Raw genomic sequence first — 26,913 nt, forward strand, 5'->3', positions numbered from 1 at the left:
CTCTGGTGAGGGTTGCTGGTGAGCTCTAATATGAATGGGCCATGCCACTTCTCTGGTGAGAGTTGTTGGCGAGCTCTGATACAAATGGGCCATACCACTTCTCTGGTGAGAGTTGCTGGTGAGCTCTAGTACTCGGCTTCGCCGACGAATTTGTGGCTGCTAGAATTCCATACGGCACAGAAGGTCTTTCTTTCTTCCTGCTTTGTTATTCAGATACTGAGGCTAATGGTCACATGGCCAGGGCTCCTATTGGCTCTCTAGAGTCAGAGTTTTTTTCTCAGTCTCCACCTGCTGGTAGGCGAGCGCAACCCATCAGTCCAATCCTGGTCCGGTCCGGAGGACTAAAGGAAAGCAAATTAGCAGGTAAGATCTAATTTCTCCTTTTGAGTGAGCCTGGATGATAGGGATACACCACATGTGAGAACAAGCAGCCTGCTTGTCCTCGGAGAAAGCGAAGATACATACCTGTAGCAGGTATTCTCTGAGGACAGCAGACTGATTGTTCTCACAAACCCACCACCTCCCCTTTGGAGTTGATTGTTTCTTTTTATGCTTTTGATTTAATTGAGGAACTACTCCAGATCACATCTTCTACCATTACAAACTTTAGTTTTTCTCTTTTATAATAATGCTAAAATTTATTAGAGTAAATAAATGGTTACAATAAAAATTCTTTTATCCCAGTATTACAGAAAATTGAATTATTATTTATATCAGTCCAAATTTAAAATAAAATCTCTCTCTCTGTTTTCCTTTGGAAGCTGTCAGAATACTGAAGCTTAATGTCCAATTCACTCTCTCTCTCTCTCTCTTCTCTCTCTGTTTTCCTTGGAAGCTGTCAGAATACTGAAGCTTAATTTGTCCAATTCACTCTCTCTCTCTCTCCTCTCTTCTCTCCTCTCTCTCTGTTTTCCTTTGGAGCTGTCAGAATAGGAAGCTAATATTTTGTTCCCAATTAACTCTCTCCTCTCTCTCTTCTCTCTATCTGTTTTCCTTCGGAAGCTGTCAGAATACTGAAGCTTAATTTTGTCCAATTCACACTCTCTCTCTCTCTCTCTGTTTTCCTTCGGAAGCTGTCAGAATACTGAAGCTTAATTTTGTCCAGAATTTTGAAACAGAATTATGTGAAGGTGACCTTAGAGGTCAGAGTTGAAGAATACCAGATACGTAAGAGAGAAAATATAAGGCATTACATGATTGGACAAAATTTTGTTTTGTATTTTTCTCAAATATTCGTTTGCCCTTTGTAACCTCTGTCCCTTGAATACCTATCACTCACTCATTCTGGTCCTTCACTGAAAATGGTTCTGTGTTAATTCAGAGCCTGTTTGAAACAAACAGAAATTTGTTAAAGTTTATGGCCCATTGCAAGGGCTAAGTAAGCCTGTCTGTGAGAAAACCAAGACTCAAGCTAGCTAATTGCCCTACTATTTTTTCACAGAGAGAGTAGTGGATGCTTGGAATGCCCTCCCACGGGAGGTGGTGGAAACGAAAACAGTAACGGAATTCAAACATGCGTGGGATAAACATAAAGGAATCCTGTTCAGAAGGAATGGATCCTAAGGAGCTTAGCCAAGATTGGGTGGCAGAGCCGGTGGCGGGAGGCGGAGATGGTGCTGGGTAGACTTATACGGTCTGTGCCAGAGCCGGTGGTGGGACTGGTGGATGGGAGGCGGGGATAGTGCTGGGCAGACTTATACGGTCTGTGCCAGAACCGGTGGTGGGAGGCGGGGCTGGTGGTTGGGAGGCGGGGATAGTACTGGGCAGACTTATACGGTCTGTGCCGTAAAAAGGACAGGTACAAATCAAGGTAAGGTATACACAAAAAGTAGCACATGTGAGTTTATCTTGTTGGGCAGACTGGATGGACCGTGCAGGTCTTTTTCTGCCGTCATCTACTATGGAACTTTGGAAGGCTAAGTGCTTTGAAAATATGCCTCTATGTAGATCAAAAATAAGGGAATGTTATATATACAGAGCTGACTAATCTGAAAAACCAAACAGCTCTATACAGTCTCCATACGTAGGGTTCTTGGTCCCCATGTTTGCTTATGTAGTCTGTTATGAATTGCTGTCCTTGCTCAATGATGATATTATTTCTAGAAGGTTCTTTTAGTTTTGCTGTGCTTTTCTATTAAATTGATGGATTTCTTATGTTTTTTAATATGAAATTTTATATTATGATGTAAACCGTTCTGTTTTGTGAATGCAATTTGAAACGGTATAGTAAATAAATAAATGATAAACGATCATATCAATCTACTGGACTTGTAAGCTGTTTGGAATGCTCTTAGAACTTTCCAGAATTGTATTCTCAATCAGGTGATAATGGTATGCACAATCAAGTGACGATGTATTACCTCAACAAACATGGAGGAATTGGATCTTACCTCCTCTTCACCAAGCAATCCAAATATGGGCATGAGCGGCTTATCGAATCATCTTCATAAGAGCTGGTTACCTAGCCAGAGAACAGAATGCTGTGGCAGACAAACAGCAGAGTCCTTCTACCTCACGAGTGGTCTTTCAGTACCTCAGTACTTTGCCACATATTCCAGCAGTGGGGAACTCCAGAGACAGACCCATTCACTTCTCCTCAGAACAACAGACTTCCCCAATTCTGTTCCAGACTATATGCTCCCAGCTACATAGCCCCAGATGCATTCCTGCTTCACTGGGGGAAGGATTTCTGTACGCTTTCCTCCACTGCCTCAGATCGGGAAAACTCTTCTCAAACTGTGTTGTGACCAGAAAACCATGATTCTAATTGCTCCATACTGGCCTTGAGAAATCTGTTTTCCTCTACTCCTAGAGTTGTCATCCAAAGAACCATTCAGGTTGCATCCTTTTCCAACCCTCATAACTCAGAATGAAGGATTGCCTCTTAATCCAAATCCACTTCCTTGTCATCAAGCAGATGCAGCCATTACAGATGGGTTGTGTCCATCAGCCAGCAGAGAGAGATAGAGAGCACACTTTTTTCAGTGCCTCATACCAGCTTGCTCCACTGCCTCTCCTTCAGTAATCTCTATCTCCCCTAGCAGAGTGGTTGTAGCATCTTTGAGCTCCATCAAAAATCTGCCTGGAGGTGGCTTCTGGCTTCCCAGTTGTTAGCCGGGGTGTTGGAGGCTATAGCAGCTTCACTTTAAAGACACATAGGTTCGCCCTTTCCCTGCCTTACCCATACCTCCGTGGATGTGGACACATTGCTTAACTTTCCCTGTCCTTCCCCACCAACAGTGGATGCAGGCACATAGGTTCGCCCTTTCCCTGCCTTTCCCACTCACCTGAGCCTCCGGAGTTCTATTTACCTCTGCTTTCCTCACAGCGTTAAAAAAAAAAAAAAGGAACAAAGGTTTTTCCTTGCCTTTTTCTGTGGGACCGGAGCTGTGATACTTGGTCCAGTGAGGTAAGAGTGTGGGCCCACGATCGAGGCGATTTTGGCGCGAACCGCCATTTTGAATTTTACCGCTGTTTTCGGCGATGGCTGCAGAGAATGTAAAGCGCTGTTCCAAGTGTGGCAAGCGCAGATCAGCAGCGGGGCTCTGTAAATCGTGCTGTACAGATGTTAGAGCCGGCCCGAGCATGGCGAGCGCCGATTCTTCCCGCTCTGAGCTGGCAGCGGACGCCATTTTGAATTTACTACATGGCGCGACCTCCGCTGAGACGGAGAGTCCTGAGCCCGGGGGGAGGCCTCGGAATGAGGCTGATACGAGAGCTACTAGCCTCGGCAGAGATCCGGGTGCCCAGGGTGAGTTTTCTCCCCTGATTTTGTCTTATTAATGCATAAAGCATACATGCTTAAAAGAGCTCTCCCACAAAGCCTGCAGGGGCCTCTTCTAATGCCCCCCCGGTGTATTCTAGCCTGGGTATGCCCTCTGAGGCGTTATTCCCTGATAATTGGCAGAATATGAAGCACAGAAGGGCTCATTCCCCTTCAGAGAGTGCTGCACCTCCTTTCCCCCCCCCCCCCCCCCCCCCCCCCCCCCCCGTGGTCGGGCTGTGAGGATTCGGAGGACTCTGGCAGGCCTTCATGGTCTGAGGAGCCAGAGTCTGGTGCAGAAGTGACTCGGGATCTAGACGATCCCTCCGCGTTGAGGATTTTCCACTGTGATGAGCTGCCAGCGCTTATTTCTGATATCCTGCAGGCTCTCTATATTGAGGACCCTGACAGTGGCTCAGCCTCATCTGTGAATCCTAGGATGGCTAGTACCAAAAAGTCTGCTCGAGCCTTTCCTTTGCATGACTCCATCCAAGAGCTTATTTCGGCTCAATGGGCTGACCCCGAGGGACCGTTGAAAGTTTCCAGGGCTATGGGCCAATTATACCCTCTGAGTGAGGAGCATATGGCTCGCTTTGCTATGCCTAAAGTGGATGCCCTAGTCACAGCTGTGACAAAGAGAACTACCCTCCCTGTTGAAGGAGATGTTGCCCTGAAGGATATTCAAGACCGTAGACTGGAATCAGCACTTAAACAGTCATTTGAACTTGCAGGTCTCACTATTCGGGCGTCTGCATGCAGTTGTTATGCTGCTAGAGCCTGCCTGGCTTGGTTGCAACAGGCAGTGGAACAGCCCGGTGATGGAGCGGAGCCCTTTTCAGATGTGGCTCCGCGGATGGAGTCGGCCTTGTCCTTTCTTGCTGACGCCCTTTATGATATTGTCAGAGCTTCGGCTAAACACATGGCAGTAGCGGTGGCGGCTCGCCGTCTTCTTTGGCTACGGCATTGGGCGGCGGACATGGCCTCTAAGCAAAGGTTGGTGAAGTTGCCCTTTCAAGGCCTTCTGCTGTTTGGTGAGGAGTTGGAGAAAATTGTGAAGGGCCTGGGAGAGGCTAAACCCCAGCGTTTGCCCGAAGATAAGCCGAGGCCTTCCTCTAAGTGTGCGGCGGTCCACTCCTCTTACAGACCTCGCTTCCGTGAAGCTCGAAGGTACCGCCCGGGGTGTTCTGCTGGGTTCACTTCACTTCTCGTGCCCGTTTTCAGCAGAGAAACTCCTTTCGCTCGGACAAGCGTTACGCAGCCACCGGCTCTAGGCCTGGAGTTCAGGGGCGACACTCTCAATGATGGTGCGCCGGCCCTCTCCTCGAGTCCTGTCATCGGAGGACGTCTTTCCCCTTTGCCGAGGAGTGGGCCAATATTTCCTCAGATCAGTGGGTCTTGGACCTGATCAGAGACGGTTACAGAATAGAATTCCACGCCCCTGTAAGAGACGTGTTTGTGGAGTCCCGATGCGGTTCTACCGCCAAACGGGTGGCGGTAGAGGAGACTTTGCAAGGTCTGATTCAGATAGGGGCCGTGTCCCCGGTACCTCCCGCCGAACACGGCTGCGGCCGCTACTCCATCTACTTTGTGGTATCGTGAAAAGGAGGGTCTTTTCGCCCTATTCTGGACTTTAAAAGAATTAAGTCCCTGAGAGTGCGGTATTTTCACCTGGAAACCCTGTGCTCCGTCATTGAGGCGGTACAGCCAGGAGAGTTTCTCACGTCTCTGGACCTGAAAGAAGCTTACTTGCACATTCCAATTTGGCCCCCGCACCAGAAGTTTCTGAGGTTTGCGGTGATGGGAAAGCATTTCCAGTACCGGGCCTTGCCTTTTGGCCTCGCCACAGCTCCCGCACCTTTTCGAAGGTTATGGTGGTAGTAGCTGCCTTTCTAAGGCGAGAGGGTATTCGGGTTCACCCGTACCTGGACGACTGGCTCATTCGAGCAAACTCTGCTGCAGAGAGTCAGCATGTCACAGCCAGAGTGGTCTCAGTACTTCAATCTCTGGGTTGGGTCGTCAATTTGGCCAAAAGTCACCTGACCCCCCTCGCAGTCTCTAGAATATTTGGGGGCCAGGTTCGACACAGCCTCGGGGTATGTGTACCTACCCGAGCAAAGGCGGTGCAAGCTTCAGAATCAGGTCCGTCTGCTCCTGAGGATGCCCCGCCTGCGAGCTTGGGACATTGTCCAGCTGCTTGGATCGATGACGGCCACCATGGAATTGGTGCCCTGGGCGAGAGCGCACCTGAGACCTCTACAGTATGCTCTACTCCAAGGATGGTCTCCAGTATCTCAGGATTATCAATGCAGACTCTCTTGGCTCCCTGCGGCCCGACTCAGCATGGAGTGGTGGCTCTCAGACAGCATGCAGTGGCGAGGAATGCCGCTGGCGCTCCCCGATTGGTGCCTAGTGGTGACAGATGCCAGCCTGAAAGGCTGGGGCGCACATTGCAAGGGGAAGCATGCCCAGAGTGTATGGACACCCGAGGAGTCGGAGTGGTCCATCAACCGCCTAGAGTTGAAAGCAGTGTTTCAGGCGCTTCTGGCCTTTCAAGTGACCCTGGAAGGATTGGCTGTCAGAGTGATGTCGGACAACACGACAGCAGTGGCCTACATAAATCGACAAGGCGGCACTCAGTGCAGAGCTCTAGCCGCGCAGGCCGAACAAATTTGCCACTGGGCCGAGCTGCATCTACAGTTTCTGTCGGCAGCTCACATTGCAGGTCAGAGCAACGTGCAAGCCGATTATCTAAGCAGGCATCAGATTGATCCAGCGGAGTGGGAACTTGCAGACGAAGTATTCCTGCAGATATGTGCCAAGTGGGGCAAGCCGTGATGGATCTAATGGCGACAAGCACCAATGCCAAAGTCCCGTGCTTCTTCAGCAGACGGAGAGATCCTCGCGCGGCGGGGTTGGATGCCTTGGCTCAACCCTGGCCTCCGGGCCTACTGTATGTGTTCCCTCGGTGGCCCTTGATAGGGCAAGTGCTCCTGTGGATTCGGCTGCATCCAGGAGAAGTGGTTCTCGTCGCCCCGGATTGGTCCAGGAGGCCTTGGTATGCGGACCTCCGACAGATGCTCGTAGAGGATCCCCTTCAGTTACTTCGGGTTCCCAACCTGTTGTCACAGGGTCCGGTGACCATGGAGGACGCCGGCCGATTTGGTCTTATGGCCTGGCGATTGAGAGGGCGCAATTGAGAGACAAAGGCTATTCCAATAAAGTAATTACCACTCTCTCCTGCAAGCCCGCAAGCGTTCCACTTCCGTGGCTTATGCCAGGATTTGGCGCCAGTTTGAAATCTAGTGTGCTTCTAAAGAGATCACACCCTGCGGGCTCCTGTCTTGCCGATTCTGGACTTTTTGCAGGATGGTGTACAAAAAGGCTTGGCCTATAATTCCCTGCGGGTGCAAGTGGCAGCGTTGGCCTCCCTGCGTGGCAAGGTTGAAGGCGTGTCTTTAGCTGCTCATCCAGATGTGGCACGATTTCTTAGAGGGGTGCTTCGGCTCTGTCCTCCCGTGCATGCACCTTGTCCAGCTTGGAACCTGGAGCTAGTGCTGAAAGCCCTTCAGGGTGCTCCTTTTGAACCGCTTCGGCGTGCTTCAGAGAAAGATTTGACACTGAAGGCCGTCTTTTTAGTGGCCATTACTTCGGCGAGACAGGTGTCAGAGCTCCAGGCATTGTCCTGTAGAGACCCTTTTCTGCAGTTTTCGGAGTCCGGGGTCACGGTTCGGACCGTGCCTTCCTTCTTGCCTAAGGTGGTTTCAGCGTTTCACCTCAACCAACCTATTTTCTTGCCCTCCTTTGTCAAGGAGGGGTTTCCAGAATCTTTTGGGCAATTGCACCTGTTGGACGTGCGCAGGACTCTGCTGCAGTATCTGCAAGTTACTAACTCTTTCAGGACCTCTGATCATCTGTTTGTTTTGCTATCAGGGCCTCGCAGAGGGTCTCCAGCGTCTAAAGCCACTATTTCCCGCTGGCTTAAAGAATCTATCTTTTCAGCTTATTTGCTTGCCGGCCGGACGGCCTCCGCCTGATGCCTTTAAGGCGCATTCCACTGGAGGAATTTCCTCTTCTTGGGCTGAAACTGGAGCACTCTCTCTTCAAGAGATTTGTAGTGCAGCAACATGGGCTTCTAAGCTCTCTTTTGCCCGACATTACAGGCTGGATGTGGCTGCTAGGAGGGACGCACATTTTGGAGTACAAGTGCTGGCGCGTGGTGTGGCTTGTTCCCGCCTTATCTAGGGATTGCTTTGATACATCCCATCTGTAATGGCTGCATCTGCTTGATGACAAGGAAGGGAAAATTAGGTTCTTACCGTGATAATTTTCTTTCCTTTAGTCATAGCAGATGCAGCCATGATCCCTCCCTGTCTGATTGCTATCTGCTGTAAATCTATTTCAGGTTCTGTTCATGTTTCCTGGAGATTCCGTCCTTGGGAGAAAGTCGGAAACAGTCTTCAGGATTCTTGTTCAATTAAAGGAGGATGACTTAATTCCCTCCAGTTTCATGTTTTGGAGGATGAGTTTATTCCCTCCGGGAGGATGAGTCTATTCCCTCCAGTTAAGTCTCAGTGGAGGATGAGTTTATGCCCTCCAGGAGGATGTTTCATTTCCTCCATTCTGAGTTAATGCCCTTTGTTGTAGGGCCATCGTTCGCTGTGAGGAAAGCTCATGTTATTCCCATTGCGGTTTGCTATACTGCTTTGGAAGCTTCAATTACTGAAGAAGAGGCAGTGGAGCAAGCTGGTATGAGGCACTGAAAAAAGTGTGCTCTCTATCTCCCTCTGCTGGTTGATGGACACAACCCATCTGTAATGGCTGCATCTGCTATGACTAAAGGAAAGAAAATTATCACGGTAAGAACATAATTTTCCCTTTCTCTAGCCCTTGCGGCTTGGAATCTGATGACATAGTGTTGCATTTATTACAGCTACCCCACGCAATATCTCAAATACTTCTTGCCTCCAGAAAACCTTCCACAAGAAAATGTTACCACTTAAAGTGGAAAAGATTTTCTCTCTGGTGTTCAGCTAGATTGCTCAATCCTACCACTTGCTCCCTACCTAACCTTATGGAGTACCTCCCCCATCTTTTAGTTCTGGACTAAAAACTAACTCAGAGTATATTTGAGCACCATTAATGCATTTCATACTAAGCTTGCTATTAAACCAATTTTGTTCATCCTTTAATAGGCCATGCATGGTTTATTTCACACTAAACCTCCTATCAAACCACCTCTGGTGGCATGGGATCTTAATGTTGTTACTTCTCTAATGAAGCCTCCATTCGAACCATTTTGTTCTTGAAATTCCTCAACTATAAAGTATTGTTCTTAATAGCTGTTGTTTCTGTCAGAAGAGTCGGTGAGCTTCAAGCTCGTGTGGCAGGTTTCTACCATGACAGTTTTGTATTCCAAACCCACCCCAAATTCCTCCCAAAGGTTGTTTTGGAGTTCCATCCATTGTTCTACCTGTCTTCTTTCCTAAACCGCATTCTCATCCTGGAGAAGCAGCACTGCATACTTTAGACTGCAAGCGTGCTCTAGCACATTTTGTAGAACGGACAAAACATAGAAAATCTGCCCAACGTTTTGCTTCCTTTGATCCTAAGAGGTTGGGAATTCCCATCACCAAGTGTACGATCTCTACTTGGTTGGCTAACTGTATCTCCTAAATGCATTTTCAGACCGGGCTGACTCTCCATGTCTGTGTCACTGCTCATAATGTACGAGCCATGGTGGCATCAGTAGACATTTCCATTCTGCCTGTATTCAAGACATTTACAATGCGTCTACATGGTCTTCTATCCACAACTTCACAACTGGAGCAGTATTCCAGGTTGGATAGCTGGTTTGGACAAGCAGTTCTGCAGAATCTTTTTATTGTTTTAATATCCAACTCCACCTGGCTCACTGTCTACTTAATTATTTAAAATACATCTCTTCTGTGAGCCTGGTAGCTAGTGAGTCCCATTTGTGAGAATAACATGCCTGCTTCCCTTCGTAGAAATCTAAGTTACTTACACGTAGCAGGTGTTCTCCAAGGACAGCAGGCATATATTCTTACATTCCTCCTGCCTCCCATTGGAGTTGTCTTCTTGGCTTTAACAGTGTATTGCCTGTACCGTGCTTCGCATCGGGTGGGAAGGCACCTGTGCATGCGCTGTGGGAGCACTGCCTTAAAGATTTAAAGTGACATTATACTTTGGCAGTGTCCACGCTGGGCTCCGTTGGATGATGTTACCTATTTGTGAGAATATATGCCCACTGTCCTCTTAAAACACCTGCTACAGGTAAGTAATTTAGTTATATTAGAACAAGGGGATACACCCAGCTGTTAGTTCATGAAGCTGCTGCAGGGTCATGACCACACCTTACTGGAATAGGTTAACATACTTCTCAAATCCCAAACCTCCTAACATTCTTTGACGTGGACTCAGATATTCTGAAGAGAAGGATATATGATTTCTTAACCAATGTACAGGGGTATAGATCTCCAGAACCCCCTCCCCCTCTTAACCTCCTCCCAGATCTTCCCAAGGGAGCCTTGAAAAGGGTAGGCAGACATCCTTTTTTTCCCCTGTTGTCGCTCAGTATGCCCCTTTTTAGAATTCAAAAATTAAAGCATGACTAAAAAGTTGTTTTTGAGTCTGCACCCAGTGCTTTTCTGCTTCCTGCCTGTAATGCTCCCTCAAAGCCTGCATAACTGCAGCCTTATACTATTGTCTTAAATTAAGAAGGCCCAGTCCATCTCCAGCCTGAAGTTGGGTTAAATTAACTATGCAAATTAATTTTTGCTCCCTTCCCCACCCAGATGAAATTCTTCAACAACCTATCCGCCATCTTAAACTCTTTCCTCGGGATGTCTATCAGCAGTTGGGAGAAAATAAGTAAGAATGTAGGGAGGATCATCATTTTAAGTACAGCCACCCTCCCCCACCAAGTAAGGGTCAAGTGCTGCCACTAATCCAGACAAGCCCTAATTGATGCCACCAGGAAGATAAAATTAAGGGGGAAATGCATTTAGATGTACCAGGCCAGCAATGTGCTTTTTTGACTGGTTCCAGACGGTTTAGCAAGCACATTGTTCAGCCGGAGATGCACAAAGGGATTCTGTGGGCTTTTTAATGTTTGCTGCAGCAGGCAATGGGAATAGCATGCTAATTTGTTTAAATGAGTTGATCTGTATTCAAATATGCATACCAAGGGATGCATAGCCTTTCCTGTGTGATGCTCTTTAAAGAAATGCCTACCTCAATGCATTATTGCATTATTGAGATGATGGTGCAAGGATGAGGGATTTAGATTTGTTATGAACTGGACAGCATTCTAGGGAAGGAGGAGCCTGTTCCGAAAGGTTGGGCTCCACCTTAACCAGGATGGAACCAGGCTGCTGGTGCTAACATTTTAAAACACCCAAAACCCACTGTACCCCCCTTCACCCTTAGGGCTATGATAGTGGTGTACATTTGTGGGGAGTGGGGTTTTTTTTTTTGGGGGGGGGGGGGTTGGGGGGGCTCAGCACCCAAGGTAAGGGAGCTATGCACCTAGGAGCAATTTGTGAAGTCCATTGCAGTTCCCCCTAGGGTGCCCAGTTGGTGTCCTGGCATATGAGGGGGACCAGTGCAGTATGAATGCTGGCTCCTCCCATGACAAAATGGCTTGGATTTGGTCGTTTCTGAGATGGGCGTCCTCGGTTTCCATTATCGCCGAAAATCGGGGATGACCATCTCTAGGGATGGCCATCTCTAAGGTCGACCTAAATGTTGAGATTTGGGTGTCCCCGACCGTATTATTGAAACGAAAGATGGCCGCTCATCTTGTTTCAATAATACGGGTTTCCCCGCCCCTTCGCGGGGATGTCCTGCAAGGACGGCCCCAGGAAAACTTGGGCACCCTGTTCGATTTATACCCTTCTTTGTGATTCAACACCAACCATTTTATTTCTATTTATTTCTAATGGGGACATATTATATAGCATTCCTAACATTCAAAGGAATTTTAGTTAGAATTAAAACTATTAGTAGTACATGTGTGTGTGTATATATATATATATATATATATATATATATATATATATATATATGTGTGTGTGTGTAAATATTTTTTCTGTGCTTCATCATGTGCATGTTTATTTTGATGATGTACATTACAATTGTTACTACAGCTTTGTCAAAAATTTTATCACTTTATGTTTCAATAATTTTTTATTGATGATCAACAAGCTAAACAATCCGCTACATGTCTCCCCTAACAATTTAAAGAACCAACCATGGTTATACATCAGGATATAAATCATACAGCTAGATCATCATCAAGATTTCGCATTTTCTCTCCAACCCCCTTCCCAACATGTCAAGTCATTTTATTGGGAACAGTTGCATCAAAATCAGACACAGTATAAGCAAAAACTTTCGCACAGATACAGCAATGTTGCAATAAGTTATGCAAGAAATTCACCCCTACAACTGCCCCAACAGAAAAGATCTCTTCCCCCCCCCCCCCCCCCAACCTTCCCACTACCCACTTGTGAGCTTTTTAAATGTTCAAAATAAAGCTTCGTGCTCTCGAGGGCATGGTTAGCCACAAAGGCTCCCATACCATGCGGAACCTCTCTCCATCTGTGCTGTCCAGTGATTTCACACGGCATCTATCAAGCCGCATTTGATGTATCATCTGCGCACGCCAGCATGCTAGCGGTGGCATGAGATCTGATCGCCAAGATTTCAAAATCGTGGTAATCCCAAATAAAATTGTCCACTGCACATATCTCTTGAAGCCTTTAGGTGGTGTCGCAGTAAATTTGTAACTCAAAAATAATATCAGCGGTTCACATACTACAGAGCATTCCCACTGTGACTGCAATGAGGAAAGGATGGCTCTCCAAAAGGCCTGCACCAGGGGACAGAGCCAGAACATGTGCCCAAGTGAGGCTGACCCTCCTCCACATCGTGCGCATGTCCCATCACAAGACTCTGTTATTCTGGCTATTCTTTTAGGGGCCATGTAGGTTCTCATAAAAAATCTGTATAACCGTTCACCCTGAGGGACCGAAAAGTGCATTTTGTAAATACTACCCAAGAACCTCTGTCCAGTATCTGTTGTAACTGTGCAGCCAAGATCCTCAGTCCACACTTTAGTCACCCTTATGTAATCTATTTCTTGTGTTGCGTCTTTTAATTGCTGTAGGTGAAATCGTAAAGGAACAGAGACCTGTGCCCCCAAAGAGTACTGTTCTGTAAGGACATCGATCACGTCCTCCGTGAGATCTGTCCATGTTAAGGAGGCCACATAATGTTTTAATTGAGCATAGGCAAAACACTGTGATCTAGAAATACCAAACTCTTCAATTAGCGTATCTAGTGTTTTAATCTGTCCCTCTTCTGTAACTATGTGAGACAAGTAGATAATTCCTTTGTCTTTCCATTGACCAAAAACACTAGTCCCTATCCCCGGAGGGAAATCTGGGTTATTACAAATGGGGAGCAGTGGTGTGACTTTTGCAATAAACTTGTATCTCCGACATACCCACCGCCAGGTAGCTCTCATCGGGTGCAAGAGTGGATGTCTTTGGAATGCTCTTGGCGGTAAGCTGCATCCCGTATGTAGTAGATAGCTAAAGTGAGTCTCGGGGAATACCGCTATCTCTGCCTCTGTGTTAGAAAATTCTGTTGTACCCCAGAACCAATCATTTATGTGACGCATTTCATATTCTATTGAAAGATTCCGTAAACTCAACAGACCCATTCCCCCCTGTTCCAGTGGGGTGGTGATCACCTCTATGGGCAATCTTGGATGCTTGCCCTGCCAGAGAAAGTTCTGTGTGAGCCTATTTAAAGCCCTCTCCTCTTTCACACGCAAAAACAGTGGGAGTTGTTGGAACAAATAAAGCCATCGTGGCGCAATAAGCATGTTAAAAAGTGCGACCCGCCCCCACAGCGAAAGGGGAAGAGCCTGCCACAACTGCAGTCTTTGTTTCATATTCTTTATCATAGGGTCAACATTAATTCGGTATAGAGTCGACAGTTCCCTGGGAATTAATATACCTAAATACTTAAGGGCCTTGTCCACCCACCGCAGCGGGAAATGTCCCCGCCAAGTCTGCTGTAGTGTGTCACCCAATGCCAGTGCACAGGATTTTTGGAGGTTTAATGAAAACCCAGAGAGTCTCCCATAATGTTCTATGATTTCCAGAGTATATTGTAATGAAGTTTGCGGTTCTCTCAGCACCAGCAAGATGTCATCCGCATAGGCCAAGGTTTTCACTTCTTCACTCTCAAGAATCACCCCTTTGATGTCCTTTGTCCCGTTTAGTGTCCTGATCAAGGGCTCTAGGGAGATGTTAAATAGAAATGGTGACAATGGACACCCCTGTCTCGTTCCTCTGTAAACCGGGAACCATTCTGACCTGCCCCCATTAACCACTATTTGGGCGCCCAACCCTTTATATAGTACCCGTACGGACTGAATGAAAACCTCCGGGAATTCTAGCCACTTCAGCACCTGAAATAAATAGCTCCAATCCACATGATCGAAGGCCTTGGCCGCATCTAAGCTAACCACCATACATGGTTCTCTTCGACCAGTGCACTGAGCTAATGCAAGAAGAATTCGTCGCACATGCAGAACCGAGTGTCGTTTGGGAACAAACCCCACCTGGGCAGTGCTAATTAACTCTGGTATGTATGCTGACATTCTGTTAGCTAAAACTTTTGCCAAAAGTTTGATGTCTACATTGTTTAGAGAAATGGGGCGGTATGACTCTGGATCATCCGCTTGCTTGCCCGGTTTAAGTAATAGTGTGATCAGAGCTGTGTTTTCATTTTGAGGGAATTCCCCATCATCTATTACTGTCTGATAGTACTCAATTAATGGTGCCACTAGGGATAATTGTAGGACTTTATAGAATTCTCCGGAGAAACCATCAGCACCAGGTGCCGTGTTCGTTTTTAGATCTTTGATAGCCCGCTGTAGTTCCCTCGGTTGCAGGGGTGACCCTAAACAATCACGTGCCCCAGGCCTCAGCTTTGACATCCCTGATTTATCCAGGAACTGGTGCACCGCTTCCCTAGATGGCAGAGCCATAGGAGCATACACATCACTAAAGTGTTTCTGCAACAGTCGTAGTAACTGGATTGTTTTATTATGTACGGTCCCTCGGGCATCTTTTAAGGCTACAATCATGCGATTCCCCGTCCGGGGACCCACCATCCTGGCCAATACGCCTCCTTGCTTGTTCCCATATTTGTGCAGCCTAAATTTGTGGTATAAAAGGTGTTTTTGAGTGTGCTCATGTATTAAGGAATTAATTGTGACCTGCAAGGCTTCATAACTGTCCCTGTGACTTTGAGTAGGGGATGCCATGAACACGTGTTTTACCTTGCTCAATTGTCTTGTCAAATTAAGAATACTGGCCGCTACTTTTTTCTTTCTAGTTGCCACATAAGAGATCACCTCCCTTCTCATGACTGCTTTTGCAGTGCCCCAGAACAGGACAGGGTCAGATCTGTGTTCTGCATTGTGCATGGAGAATTCCTCCCATTTTTGAAATTTTATCACTTTAATTTTACTGTGTCATTTTACTTATATATATATATATATATATATATATATATATATATATATATATATATTGTGATAAGGAAGAGGCTGTCCTACCCTGGTTGGGCCCCTAGAGGGCGCGGACCCCCTAAAATGTCCAGGGAGAAGGGCTGGGTGAGTTGCTGAAGGGAGCCAGAAAGGGGAGGTATAGCTGGAGGTCGCTAGGACCGAGGAGAGTCCTGGGGATAGAAACAGGTGCAGCAGGTTATGGGCTGGGTCCTGTTTGGCTATTAACCACTTATACCCCACCAGAGTGTGAGGAAAAAGGAGAGCTATGCAGAGGAGAGCTGGCAGCTGAGGAAGAGGGCTGGTAACTGAAGCAGAGGGATCCTCAGGAGAAGTACTGGCTGAGCCTTATGGCCTGGTGGTGAAAAGACTGGGTCTAGAACAGTGAAGAGGTACTGTGTGTCCCAGGTGAAAAGACTGTGTCTAGAACAGTGAAGAGGTACTGTGTGTCCCAGAGGAAGAGACTGTGTGTCTAGAGCTGGGTGCTACAAGGAGGGACTGTGTGTCCAGGGACTGAGTTAGTACTGAGCCCAAATGCCTGTGTGAGAGGGCTCAGGGGGAAGAAATCCATGGATATTGAACTGTGCAAGAAGAAAGGTTTAAAAGGGAAGATTGCACTGAGTAGAAAGAAATGAAATGTTTAAGCTGGAAGAACTGTTTAAGCTTGGGAAAGTGTTTTAAGCTAAAAGAAGAAATGGTTAAGCTGGAAGAACGGTTTAAGCTTGTGAAAGTGTTTTAAGCTAAAAGAAGTGTGCCCCAGAGGCTGGAATAAAGATGTGTTTGAAAATAGCCTGATTGGTGAGACCTGACTATGCTGACTATGTTTGCCTTTTGAGAAGCAGGTCACCCTGAGCAGAAAAGGGTAGTAGATTAATTTGCATAAAATCTGCATATGGAGAACCAGCTCACCCTGAGTGAAAGAGGGATCTGGGATCCTGAGGTGGGAGCTTCATCATCACAATAGCCTCATCATTTTCACAATATATATATATATATATATATATACACACTAGTAAAACAGGCCCATTTCTCACACAAATGAAACAGGCGCTAGCAAGGTTTTCCTCCGAGTTCCAGCTTGGCCCCCTTCCGCCCCCCCCCCCCCTTCTCTGATTTCCAGGCTCCCCTCTCTTCCGAGTTACAGGCCTCCCTCCCTCCCTCTCTCTCTCTCCGAGTTCCAGGCCCCCGGCCTCCCTCTCCTCCTTTAGATGTGAGGGCAGACCAATGGGAATTGTGTTACAAACCTAGGCATCCAGACGTAGAACGTTGGAGGTGCAAATTATTATATAGGATTGTTTAAAAGATCAAGAGTACGCAGAAATTGTAAAATTTTTATTAGAAATATAATGGTTGTTTACATTTGCAAGATTTCTTTATAAACAATATTTTTAGTGAAAACTTTGTTACAATGGGGGAAAAGCTTTCCTTGTTCAGGACCATCTATGACGACCATCTATGACTTTTGCAATTGCATCAGAAGACTTTCGAACTTGTGAAAATGCTACATACAGTTGGCCATGTGTAAACACTGGTTCTGGTAGGAAAATGCCAACTTTTTCAAATGTTTGTCCTTGTGACTTGTTAATTGTCATTGCAAAAGCCGATTTCACAGGAAATTGTTTTCTACATAATGTAAATGGGAGGTCAGTGTTAGATGGTGCTAGTTCAATACGTGGTATAAAAACAGTGCTCCCTGCAGTTGACCCAGTGATTACTTGGCTAATAATAAGGTTAGGTTTTAAGTCTTTGACTATTAAGCGAGTTCCGTTACATAAACCTCTCCTGGTATTTAAATTCCTAAGTAAGATAATTATGGCTCCAATTTTTAAATGCAGTTTATGGCAAGGCATGCCAGTTGGAGTTTGTTCATGAAGGAATTCTATAGGGTATAACTGATGTTCTCTGAGGACAAGCAGGCTGATATTCTCACATGTGGGTGACGTCACGTCGGCCCCGGAGGATTTTTCAGCAAAATCGCCAAAAGTCTCTTCTAGAGTGTTCTGTCGCATGAGACTATCACACCACGCATGCGTGCGCACGATTTCCTGCCTGCCGCGCGGACACGTTCCTCAGTTGTTTTCTTTCCGCATCTGAGGAGACACGGAGTTTCGCTTCGCGCGCTTCGCGTTTCTTCGGGTCCCACGGAGTGAAAGTTTCTTCGTCGAATTGAATTCGTTTGTTTAAAAAAAAATTCCTTTTTTCCTTAAATTTTCTTCATTAAAGTTTCCTTTCTTTTTCGTTTGCGACTGTTCTTAGATCGCTCGGTTGGGTTTTTCCCTGTTTTGTGTCCTTTTTTCTGACACCATCGCATCCATTGATTTTGCGGAGGCCATTTTTCCGGCGATGTCATCGAAGATGCCCAGCGGCTTCAAGCCTTGCGCCCACTGCAACCGGACCATCTCTGGCACTGATCCGCACTCCTGGTGCCTTCAGTGCCTTGAGCCCGACCATCTGCATGCAGGAAAGCTGTAAGTTGTGCCTAAAAATGAAAAAGCGCACTCAGCTTTCGAGAGAGGCCCGAAGAGAAATGCTTTTTAGGTCCGGTACCTCGACATCGGTACCGTCGACGTCGAGGGCAGCATTGGCATCAGGAGACTGGGTACAGGCTCCCAAAAGACAGATGCACGCTGGGAGCAGTGATGCATCGAGCGGGTCTCCGCCTACCTCGGTACCTCCTGCCTTGCAGGCCCCCCGGGACCGACCTCTATCGGACCCGGCCACGAGGAAGCGTGTGGATTCCATGTCTTCCTCACCGGTACCGAGGAGTCTCGATGACGGGCGTCGGGTGAAGGCCAAGAAGCACCGTCATCGTTCTCCTTCTCGACATGGTACCGCGAGCTCTGGGTCATCGAGGCATTCGGTACCCGAGAAGCTTCGATGCCGAGAGGATCGCTCTCCCTCTGTTATGGAGGTATCGACGCGCAGGTCGTCTGGCAGCCCGGTACCGGCTCCCCAGCCTCTGCAGATTCTGCCTCTGAAGCCCACACCGGCGCCGCAGCCTTCCCCGACAGCTTCTGTAGATGAGCGCATCAAGGCTATTTTTCCTGATTTCATGGAAGCGGTGCTGCACCATTTGCGCCCGGCACCGGAGGTACCGGTACCGACAGTGCCGGAGGCTCCTGCGGCACCGTGCCTTTCGCCGGTGGGGAGGTCTCCTTTTCCGATACCGCTTCCGGTATTGGGGTCGGCAGCCTCCCGGGTCGACTCTCCATTGCCTTTGATGGAGGAAGCTTCACCGGAGTCTCCTGGGGAGTTGACTTCTCGACACCGTCATCAAGGTCACCGCACCTCCATGTCGAGACGGGCTTTCAGAGATCGGTTAGCCAACCAAATTATTCTGATTCAAACAGACAATCAGGTTGTGATGTACTACACAAACAAGCAAGGGGGCACCAGATCTCACAGTCTGTGTCAGGAAGCCGTACAGATGTGGCTTTGGGCTCGCCAACACGGCATGTTTCTCCAAGCCATTTATCTAGCTGGCGTAAACAACAGTCTGGCCGACTGGTTGAGCAGGATAATGCAACCTCACGAGTGGTCACTGAGCATGGCTGTCACCAGAAAGATCTTCCGAGTGTGGGGCACCCCCTCTGTGGATCTTTTTGCCACTCAATTCAATCACAAGGTCCCTCAGTTCTGTTCCAGACTACAGGCCCACGGCAGGCTAGCGTTGGATGCCTTTCTCCTTCATTGGGGAACAGGCCTTCTGTACGCGTATGCTACCATACCTCTTGTGGGGAAGACTTTGCTGAAACTCAAGCAAGACCGCGGAACCATGATTCTAATTGCGCCTTTCTGGCCGCGCCAGATCTGGTTCCCTCTTCTACTGGAGTTGTCCTCCGAAGAACTGTGGAGATTGGAGTGTTTTCCAACCCTCATTACTCAGAACAAGGGGGCACTTCTACATCCCAACCTCCAGTCTCTGGCTCTCACGGCCTGGATGTTGAGAGCTTAGAATTTGCCTCCTTGAGTCTTTCTGAAGGTGTCTCCCGAGTCTTGCTTGCTTCCAGGAAAGATTCCACTAAAAAATGTTACTCTTTTAAATGGAAGAGGTGTGACAGCAGGGCCCTAGATCCCTTTTCATGTCCTACACAGACCTTGCTTGAATACCTTCTGCATTTATCAGAGTCTGGTCTCAAGACCAACTCCGTAAGAGTTCACCTTAGTGCAATTAGTGCTTACCATCAACGTGTAGAAGGTCAGCCTATCTCTGGACAGCCTTTAGTTGTTCGCTTCATGAGAGGTTTGCTTTTGTCAAAGCCCCCTGTCAAACCTCCTCCTCTCAATGTCGTCATAACCCAGCTGATGAAACCCCCTTTCGAGCCACTGAATTCCTGCCATCTAAAGTACTTGACCTGGAAGGTCATTTTCTTGGTGGCTGTTACTTCAGCTCGTAGAGTCAGTGAGCTTCAGGCTCTAGTAGTTCATGCTCCTTACCTTAAATTTCATCATAACAGAGTAGTCCTCCGCACACACCCTATGTTCCTGCCAAAGGTGGTGTCTGAGTTCCATCTGAACCAGTCAATTGTCTTGCCAACGTTTTTTCCTCGCCCTCTTACAAGTCCTAGCGAAAGCAAGCTGCACACTTTGGACTGCAAAAGAGCATTGGCCTTTTACATGGAGCGGACAAGTCCCCACAGACAGTCTGCCCAGTTGTTTATTTCTTTTAATCCCATCAAGAGGTGAGTTGCTGTCGGGAAATGCACCATCTCTAATTGGCTAGCAGATTGCATTTACTTCACTTACGCCCAAGCTGGGTTGAATTTAGAGGGCCATGTCACGGCTCATAATGTCAGAGCCATGGCTGCGTCAGTGGCTCGTCTGATGTCAGCCACTATTGAAGAGATCTGGAAGGCTGCGACGTGGTCATCAGTCCACACATTCACATCTCACTATTGCTTCCAGCAGGATAGCCGACGCGACAGTCGGTTTGGGCAGTTGGTGCTGCAGAATCTGTTTGGGGTTTAGAATCCAACTCCAACCCTCCTAGGCCCATTTTTATTCTGTTCCAGGCTGCACTCTCAGTTAGATATTTCTTGTTTCAGGTCAATTTCTGTTATGTCCTTGTCGTTGCGAGGCCCAATTGACCACTGTTTGTTGAGTGAGCCTGGGGGCTAGGGATACCCCAAATGTGATAATATCAGCCTGCTTGTCCTCGAAGAAAGCGAAGTTTCTTACCTGAAGCAGGTATTCTCCGAGGACAGCAGTCAGCATATTCTCACAAACCCTCCCACCTCCCCTTTGGAGTTGCTTTTCTTTCATCTTTTGGATTCAACTGAGGAGCGTGTCCATGCGGCGGGCGGGAAATTGTGCGCGCATGCGCGGTGTGATCGTCTCCCGCGACACAACGCTCTAGAAGAGACTTTTGGCGATTTTGCTGGAAAATACTCCGGGGCCGACGTGACGTCACCCACATGTGAGAATATGGAGCCTGCTGTCCTCGGAGAATACCTGCTTCAGGTAAGAAACTTCGCTTTCCTCATCATTGGAGTCATGAATGGAGTCCGAACTTAAATAAGTAACTGTCTCACCTTCTAAAATATTTAGAACGGCCTCATTTATCTTGTCTACATGTGCATTTTTGGGACAAAGAATAGCCTTTTTAACAAAGTTCAAAACAGTATCTGCGGTAATTTTTTGACCAAAAACGGCATTAACTATATCGCCGTCACAAATTTCTGTCTGCTATTGTAATAAGCCAGTTGTTGAAATCTGGATCTACAGAGCGGACATTGTTGTTTAATTTTAGTATTTTAAATTTTTTCCATAATTGATTTAATTTAATGGTTGATTCAATAATTTGAGCTCGATCACCGTGTGGTTGTCTAAAATCTCTACCAAGGAGAATAACTTTTTCGCCAAATGGTTTCTGATTGTTCATGATGTCTTCGAGGAGTTTATCTACAGCGGAGGCTCTCTGCCCAACTTCCTAGCACTCTGCTTCTGAGCAGCTTGTAAAGACGTGTGCTCTTTCTGCCCTCCACCCGGCCTCACTGGCCCCAGGCTCCTGAGCAGAACTCCAGCGAGTCTTCTCCCAGCAATTTGCAAGCACTGACCTCAAGATCTTGGGCTTCTTTCTCACTCAGGGTGACTGCTCTGCCCTGCCTTCCTCCTACTGGAACGCCTTCCCAGTTAAATCCACCGTGCCCCGGTCACTCCTCTGGTTCACAGACAGTGACCCACCGCACTTTCCCTTGGACTATAACTCGGATTCTGCAGCCTTCACCAATATGCAAATTAGGTAGTCAACAAATGCAAATTCAGTTTATTAGTACTTGGCTTCAGTCTTGTAGGAACAACTTCTTTACAAGTATTACTCCTTTGCAACTACACTCACTGAGCCCATTCCCTTGGGTAGACCTGGGTCTCAGTTTAAACAGCCTCCACCCCTGGACAGGACTTTCTTCATTCACCACAACTTTACCGTCCTGTCCTGCACCCCACGGCTGTTAGTCCATTTCACATAAATCATAAGTCCATCAATAACATAGCCTGGTAAGTACCTTTACTTTCCCTCCTGCTGTCCTCAGGCTTCAGTCAGTTTGGGTCCCTGCATCTCCTCCTCCAGGCAATCTCCTCCAGCAGTCTTCAGGCTCTCCAGGTTCCCATCTCTTCTCCCCAGCTCCTTGGGAGGTACTGTTTAAATAGGGCTGCTAATAGTCCACCCCACCCTTCCTGGGCCCCTCCTCCTAGTTCTGGAAGAGTTCAGAACCTTCTGGGTGCCTTTTCTCTTAAAGGAGAATCCTCTGCTACAGGTACTCCCTGGTCTCCATGTTCAGTCCTTGGCTGTAGCTCCCTCTACTGGCCCCTTCAGGTCATTACCCTGATGTCCAATGGGAGCTCCCTCTAGGGACCATATCATGGCATTTTCCCTGTTTCCAGCCAGAGAGCGCCCTCTGGTGGCCTCAGGGTAGGGCAAGCACTGTGTTTGTCACAGAACTGAGTTTGATTCCCACTGCAGCTCTTTGTGACTCTGGGCAAGTCACTTAACCCTCCATTGCTCCTGGTACAAAATAAGTACCTGAATATATGTAAACCGCTTTGAATGTAGTTGCAAATACCTCAGAAAGGCGGTATATCGAGTCCCATTTCCCTTCCCCTATACTTGGGTGCCATAATTGATTCATCCCAAATAAGGATTTTAGCATCTCTAATGATGGAAGCATTGTTTGATGTTAATCTGATACTTGATGTTGACGTTTCCAGCAGAGGAACAGGTAACTTAAACTGTGAATGATAAGTTCGTCCTCCTGGAAAGAGGTTTGCAGCAATTCCTGTAGAAGCAACAGGTAGTGCAATTCCTCCTTCTCCTCGGATGTTGCTCAAGATAGTGTTATACGTATATGTTTTTCCACTTCCACCAGGACCGTCTAGGAAGAAGCATGTGTGGGTTATGTTTTTTGTATTGCATGCAGAAAGTATAGTATGAAATGCTTCCCTTTGCTCATTGTTTAGTTTTTCAAGCATTTGTTGAGCTTTACGGTTTTCATCTGCAACGTTGAAGGCAAGTTTAGGATCTTCTATTCTCTGGATTGGTTGGTAAACCGAAGTGTTCAAGTTTTTGCCATGTGTAGTCAGAACGTCCTGGATTTTCTGAAGGCACAATTGTTCACAAACAGAGCAATCACCTTGGCAACCATGGATGTGTTGAAAATCTTGTATCATAATAAGTTTGTGTTTTTGGAAATTTTGTAACGCATTTGATGTTACGGAAAAAACACAAATGTATGAAAAAAGGTGTCTTATTTCCTGAGGCATGCTGCATGTGACTGCATCGTCTAAGGTGTTCTCCCACAGAGCTTCATCGTCAATGAGCCCCATTTTCTTGGCTGCATCTTGAAATGTATTATAAAGAATACGTTCAACTGTTTTTAAGTCTTCAAATGACTTAGCCCCTGGTTGGTGTAGTAGAATTAGCCTTAAAAAGTAACGCTCAGAGTCTGCTTCAAAATTAACTGCATACATTCTCTCAATTGTTTTGTCATGTCCTGTTTTTCTACGTTTCCACTTTTGTTCTGTTTTGTCAAAAGTATAGTACATAGGAATATCTATGGACAAATCGGTCTTTGGAAGATTCTCTTCTACATTAAGTTTAAACCACGCTATTAAAGTGGTGTCCCTTGTTCTGGCTGTTTGTACTGCAGCCTCAACTTTGTGAGGATGAAAAACAATGCTTTGTTGATCTGGTAAGTGTACTTCCAATCTCTGGATAGTATGTGATTGGTGATGCATTTCAAAGCCTTTTAATCACCATGCAGCATCGGGAGCAATAACATATCTAGAGTCAGTAAACGTTTTAATTTCATCATGTTGTAAAGTTTGGTGCTCTGTAATAACCACATTGGCACAATCGTGTCCTTTATACACATATCTAAAGAGGTACTTGACACTTTTAATAGATGCACATTCTTCTACATTTATATGGGAATTGTACTTTAAAAGTAAGAAAGGGTTCTAAGGGGCTACCTAAGTGTTATTAATGAATTTTCCATTTAAGAGTGTACCTACACCGTTATCTTCTCTGAGGTATTTAGGATATCCATCACAGTTCTCAATAGTTTAATTTTGGAAGGGTTTTGGAAACTGTTTAGAGCACTTCCCATTAAGCATGCAGGGAAAATTTAAAGTTATGGTCACTGCATGGGCCATGTATCATATTATTATTATTTGTTACATTTGTATCCCACATTTTCCCACGTATTCGCAGGCTCAATATGGCTTACATTGTACCGTAGAGGCGTTTGCCATCTCCGGTAGAGAAATAAATACATGGAGTTGATGTGGTTGGATAACGTTCATGTGTTACAGACACATTGGGGAATCGTATGTTTAGCAACTATTGCATGCAGACGTGGAAAGTTGTTTATTTCAGGAATTTCAGCGCATACGATTTGGTCAATTATTTCCTTTCTTTTTGGCTTATGTTCCTCTTTCTAATGCAAATGGGTATCCCCAACGATATTTAATCCCCATTTCTCGAAGCTTCATAGTGACCGGCTTTAGGGCCGCCCTACGTTTTAAGGTAGCCGATGCTAGATCCTGGAAAATCGCTATTTCATAGGTGTCCCATTTGAAATTCTGTGCTGTGCGCGCCGCTTTTAGCACTTGCTCCTTGAGCTTAAAGTCCTCGAAACAAGCAATTATGTCTTTAGGAGAGTTTCCTCTGAGGGGCCCCAAGGTTCTATGCGTGCGCTCCAATTTGATCTCATCCTCAGGGATCACTACCCCGGCCTCCGCTAGTAGCGCGTCCACCAGTTTTTTAATTGTGGCCTCACAGTCTTGATAGAGCGGCACCTCAGGCAGGCCTCTAAATCGTAAGTTACACCGGCGACTATGATTCTCAAGGTCCTCAAGCTTTTCTGTGAGTTGCTGGATCTCTATTTGCGCAGTCGAAAATCGCCAGTCTAGCTTATTAAGTTCTTCCGCCTGTTCTTCAATATGTTTTTCAGCGTCCTCCATGCGGCCACCCAGTTCGCGGATTTCCCTGCGTAGATCAGCCCCCAGTGTCGCTAAATCCGAACGGACCACTTTTAAATCCCTGCTTATCTCTTGTAAATATTCTTTCAGTTCATTAAGAGATGTTACCTCATTTGGATTTGGCTCGCCAGTCGCTTCGAAAAGATCCTTCTGTGAAAGATCTACAGAGCACTGAGTAAGCTGCGGGGACTCTGATGCCGTTGCCGCCATACGGTCCGCTGCGGAATTCGAAAATCCGAACTTAGAGAGAGGTTAGTCTGTCTATTCATCGCAAAGGGCTGGATATTTCGGCGCTGCCAGAAGCGTCCTCAGTGCTTCGTCTAAAACGCTGTGTGGTTTCACGATTTTAAGGGAGAAAATTGCTTATTAAGCTCAGAGGGATCTGGAGCTCGCTTTTCATGTGACCATCATGGATGATAACGTCACTTCCTCCCCCCTTATGTTCCTCTTTCAAGATAATTAATATATGAGCGTGAGGTAAACCACGCTTTTGAAATTCAATGACATGAATTTTTGCAAGAGGCACACCAAGTATGTGTTTTTTGCATATATCGTGTAGTAACTCTTTTAGTTTTAAATGAAACACCCTTGCCAATAAGTCAGGTCGAAACTCTGGTGCCTGACCTTTTTTTTAGATTTTGAATAATTTTTTCCCATCTTGGGTTGCAGGTCATAGTAATGAACAAATCTGGCTTGCCATATTTGCGAACTATTGCGTCCTGATAATTTTGATGCATATTTCTTGGGCTGCCAGCAAATGATGATGGTAAAATAAACGCCTGGCCAGGTGTAATTTCCTGCATTTGCAGCTTCACTTGCAAGGTGGTCCATTAACCTGGAGTATTTTTCAACTCTTAAGAGTTTTTGATTTTGTGGAATATAATTAAGTCTGTTTGCCTCAGTTTTAATATATCCAAACCAAGACACAAGTTGCCCTATCAAAAAATCATTCAAACACAAATTCACAGTAATGGTTACCAGAAATACTTGTACATTTTTTTTTTTAAAGCAAAATACTATTTTTCAAAAAAAAAATTTATGACTACCCTCAGACTTTCCACCTATTGCTGCAAATAATAACATCACTGCTTGGTGGTTCAGCATTTCTTTCATTGGGTAATCTTTTTATGTGAGTATTTTTGTGCTGCTCAGGACAGTGATATCTAACTTGCCATTCACCTGCTTATTAAATGTGATTAATTTATAACTAAAAAACTAGTAACCTATACTGTTGTTCTAGTAAATAATCCACAAACACTTATCTTATAGTCCGTGGAAGCGCCAACTTGTGAAGTCAAAAATTGTTCAGTAGCCTCCCCCTACAAAAGACGCCTGATGCCACGGGTTTCAAAATATTTCATCAGGGACTCGGGGGTAAGGCATTTCACCAGCAGCAGTGCTTCTTGCTGCTAACTTCCTTCATCTCATCTCAACCTCGGTACTATAATTTAAAAGGCAACTGCTATTGGCACTCCCTTATATACATAGGTCTTCACCAGAAGTCTGGCTCCTCATTATGACGTCGCTGCAAGAAAACATATGTAAAGATCTTCAATTGATCATACTACAGAAATTGAAGCACTCAACCCTCTGAAGCCACAATCATCCGTATAATTATATTCTCCACTATGGATGAAAAACATATGTACATCACAGAAACGCATGCGCTGTAAAAAGATGATTAAACTATTATCAAAAAATTGTGTTCCATTCTATCTTCTCATTCAATCCCTTCCTAGGGTCCGTAGTTTGCAATTGATATATCCACCATTGTTCTCTCCGTGTTAACACCTTCTCCCTGTTGATCCCAGTGCCATTGTCTGGCACCTGATCTATCACAAACCATTGTAATTCGTCAAAATCATGACAGTACTGTAAGCAATGAAGCACCAATGGAGCAGTCATGGTCCTGGTGGTCAGTCGACTCCTATGTTCTGTCAGTCGTACTTTTATCTTTCTCTTTGTGTGCCCCACATAATACAGATGCCAAGGACATCTTATAACATACACCACAAAAGAGGATTGACAAGTCGTGTCATAATGTAACGTATATGTCTGTTGAGTAACT

General features: G+C 46.2%; 1 protein-coding gene across 3 annotated transcripts in view; it reads left to right on the top strand.

Moving 5' to 3' along the window:
- LOC115467017 (cell division cycle 20.2, cofactor of APC complex-like) overlaps window positions 1–26,913 on the top strand; it is a 177,004-nt gene that overhangs the window by 66,095 nt on the left and 83,996 nt on the right. The gene's annotated exons all lie outside the window — the stretch shown is intronic.

Source organism: Microcaecilia unicolor, chromosome 3 (assembly GCF_901765095.1).
Source record: "Microcaecilia unicolor chromosome 3, aMicUni1.1, whole genome shotgun sequence".
NCBI classification, from domain to species: domain Eukaryota; kingdom Metazoa; phylum Chordata; class Amphibia; order Gymnophiona; family Siphonopidae; genus Microcaecilia; species Microcaecilia unicolor.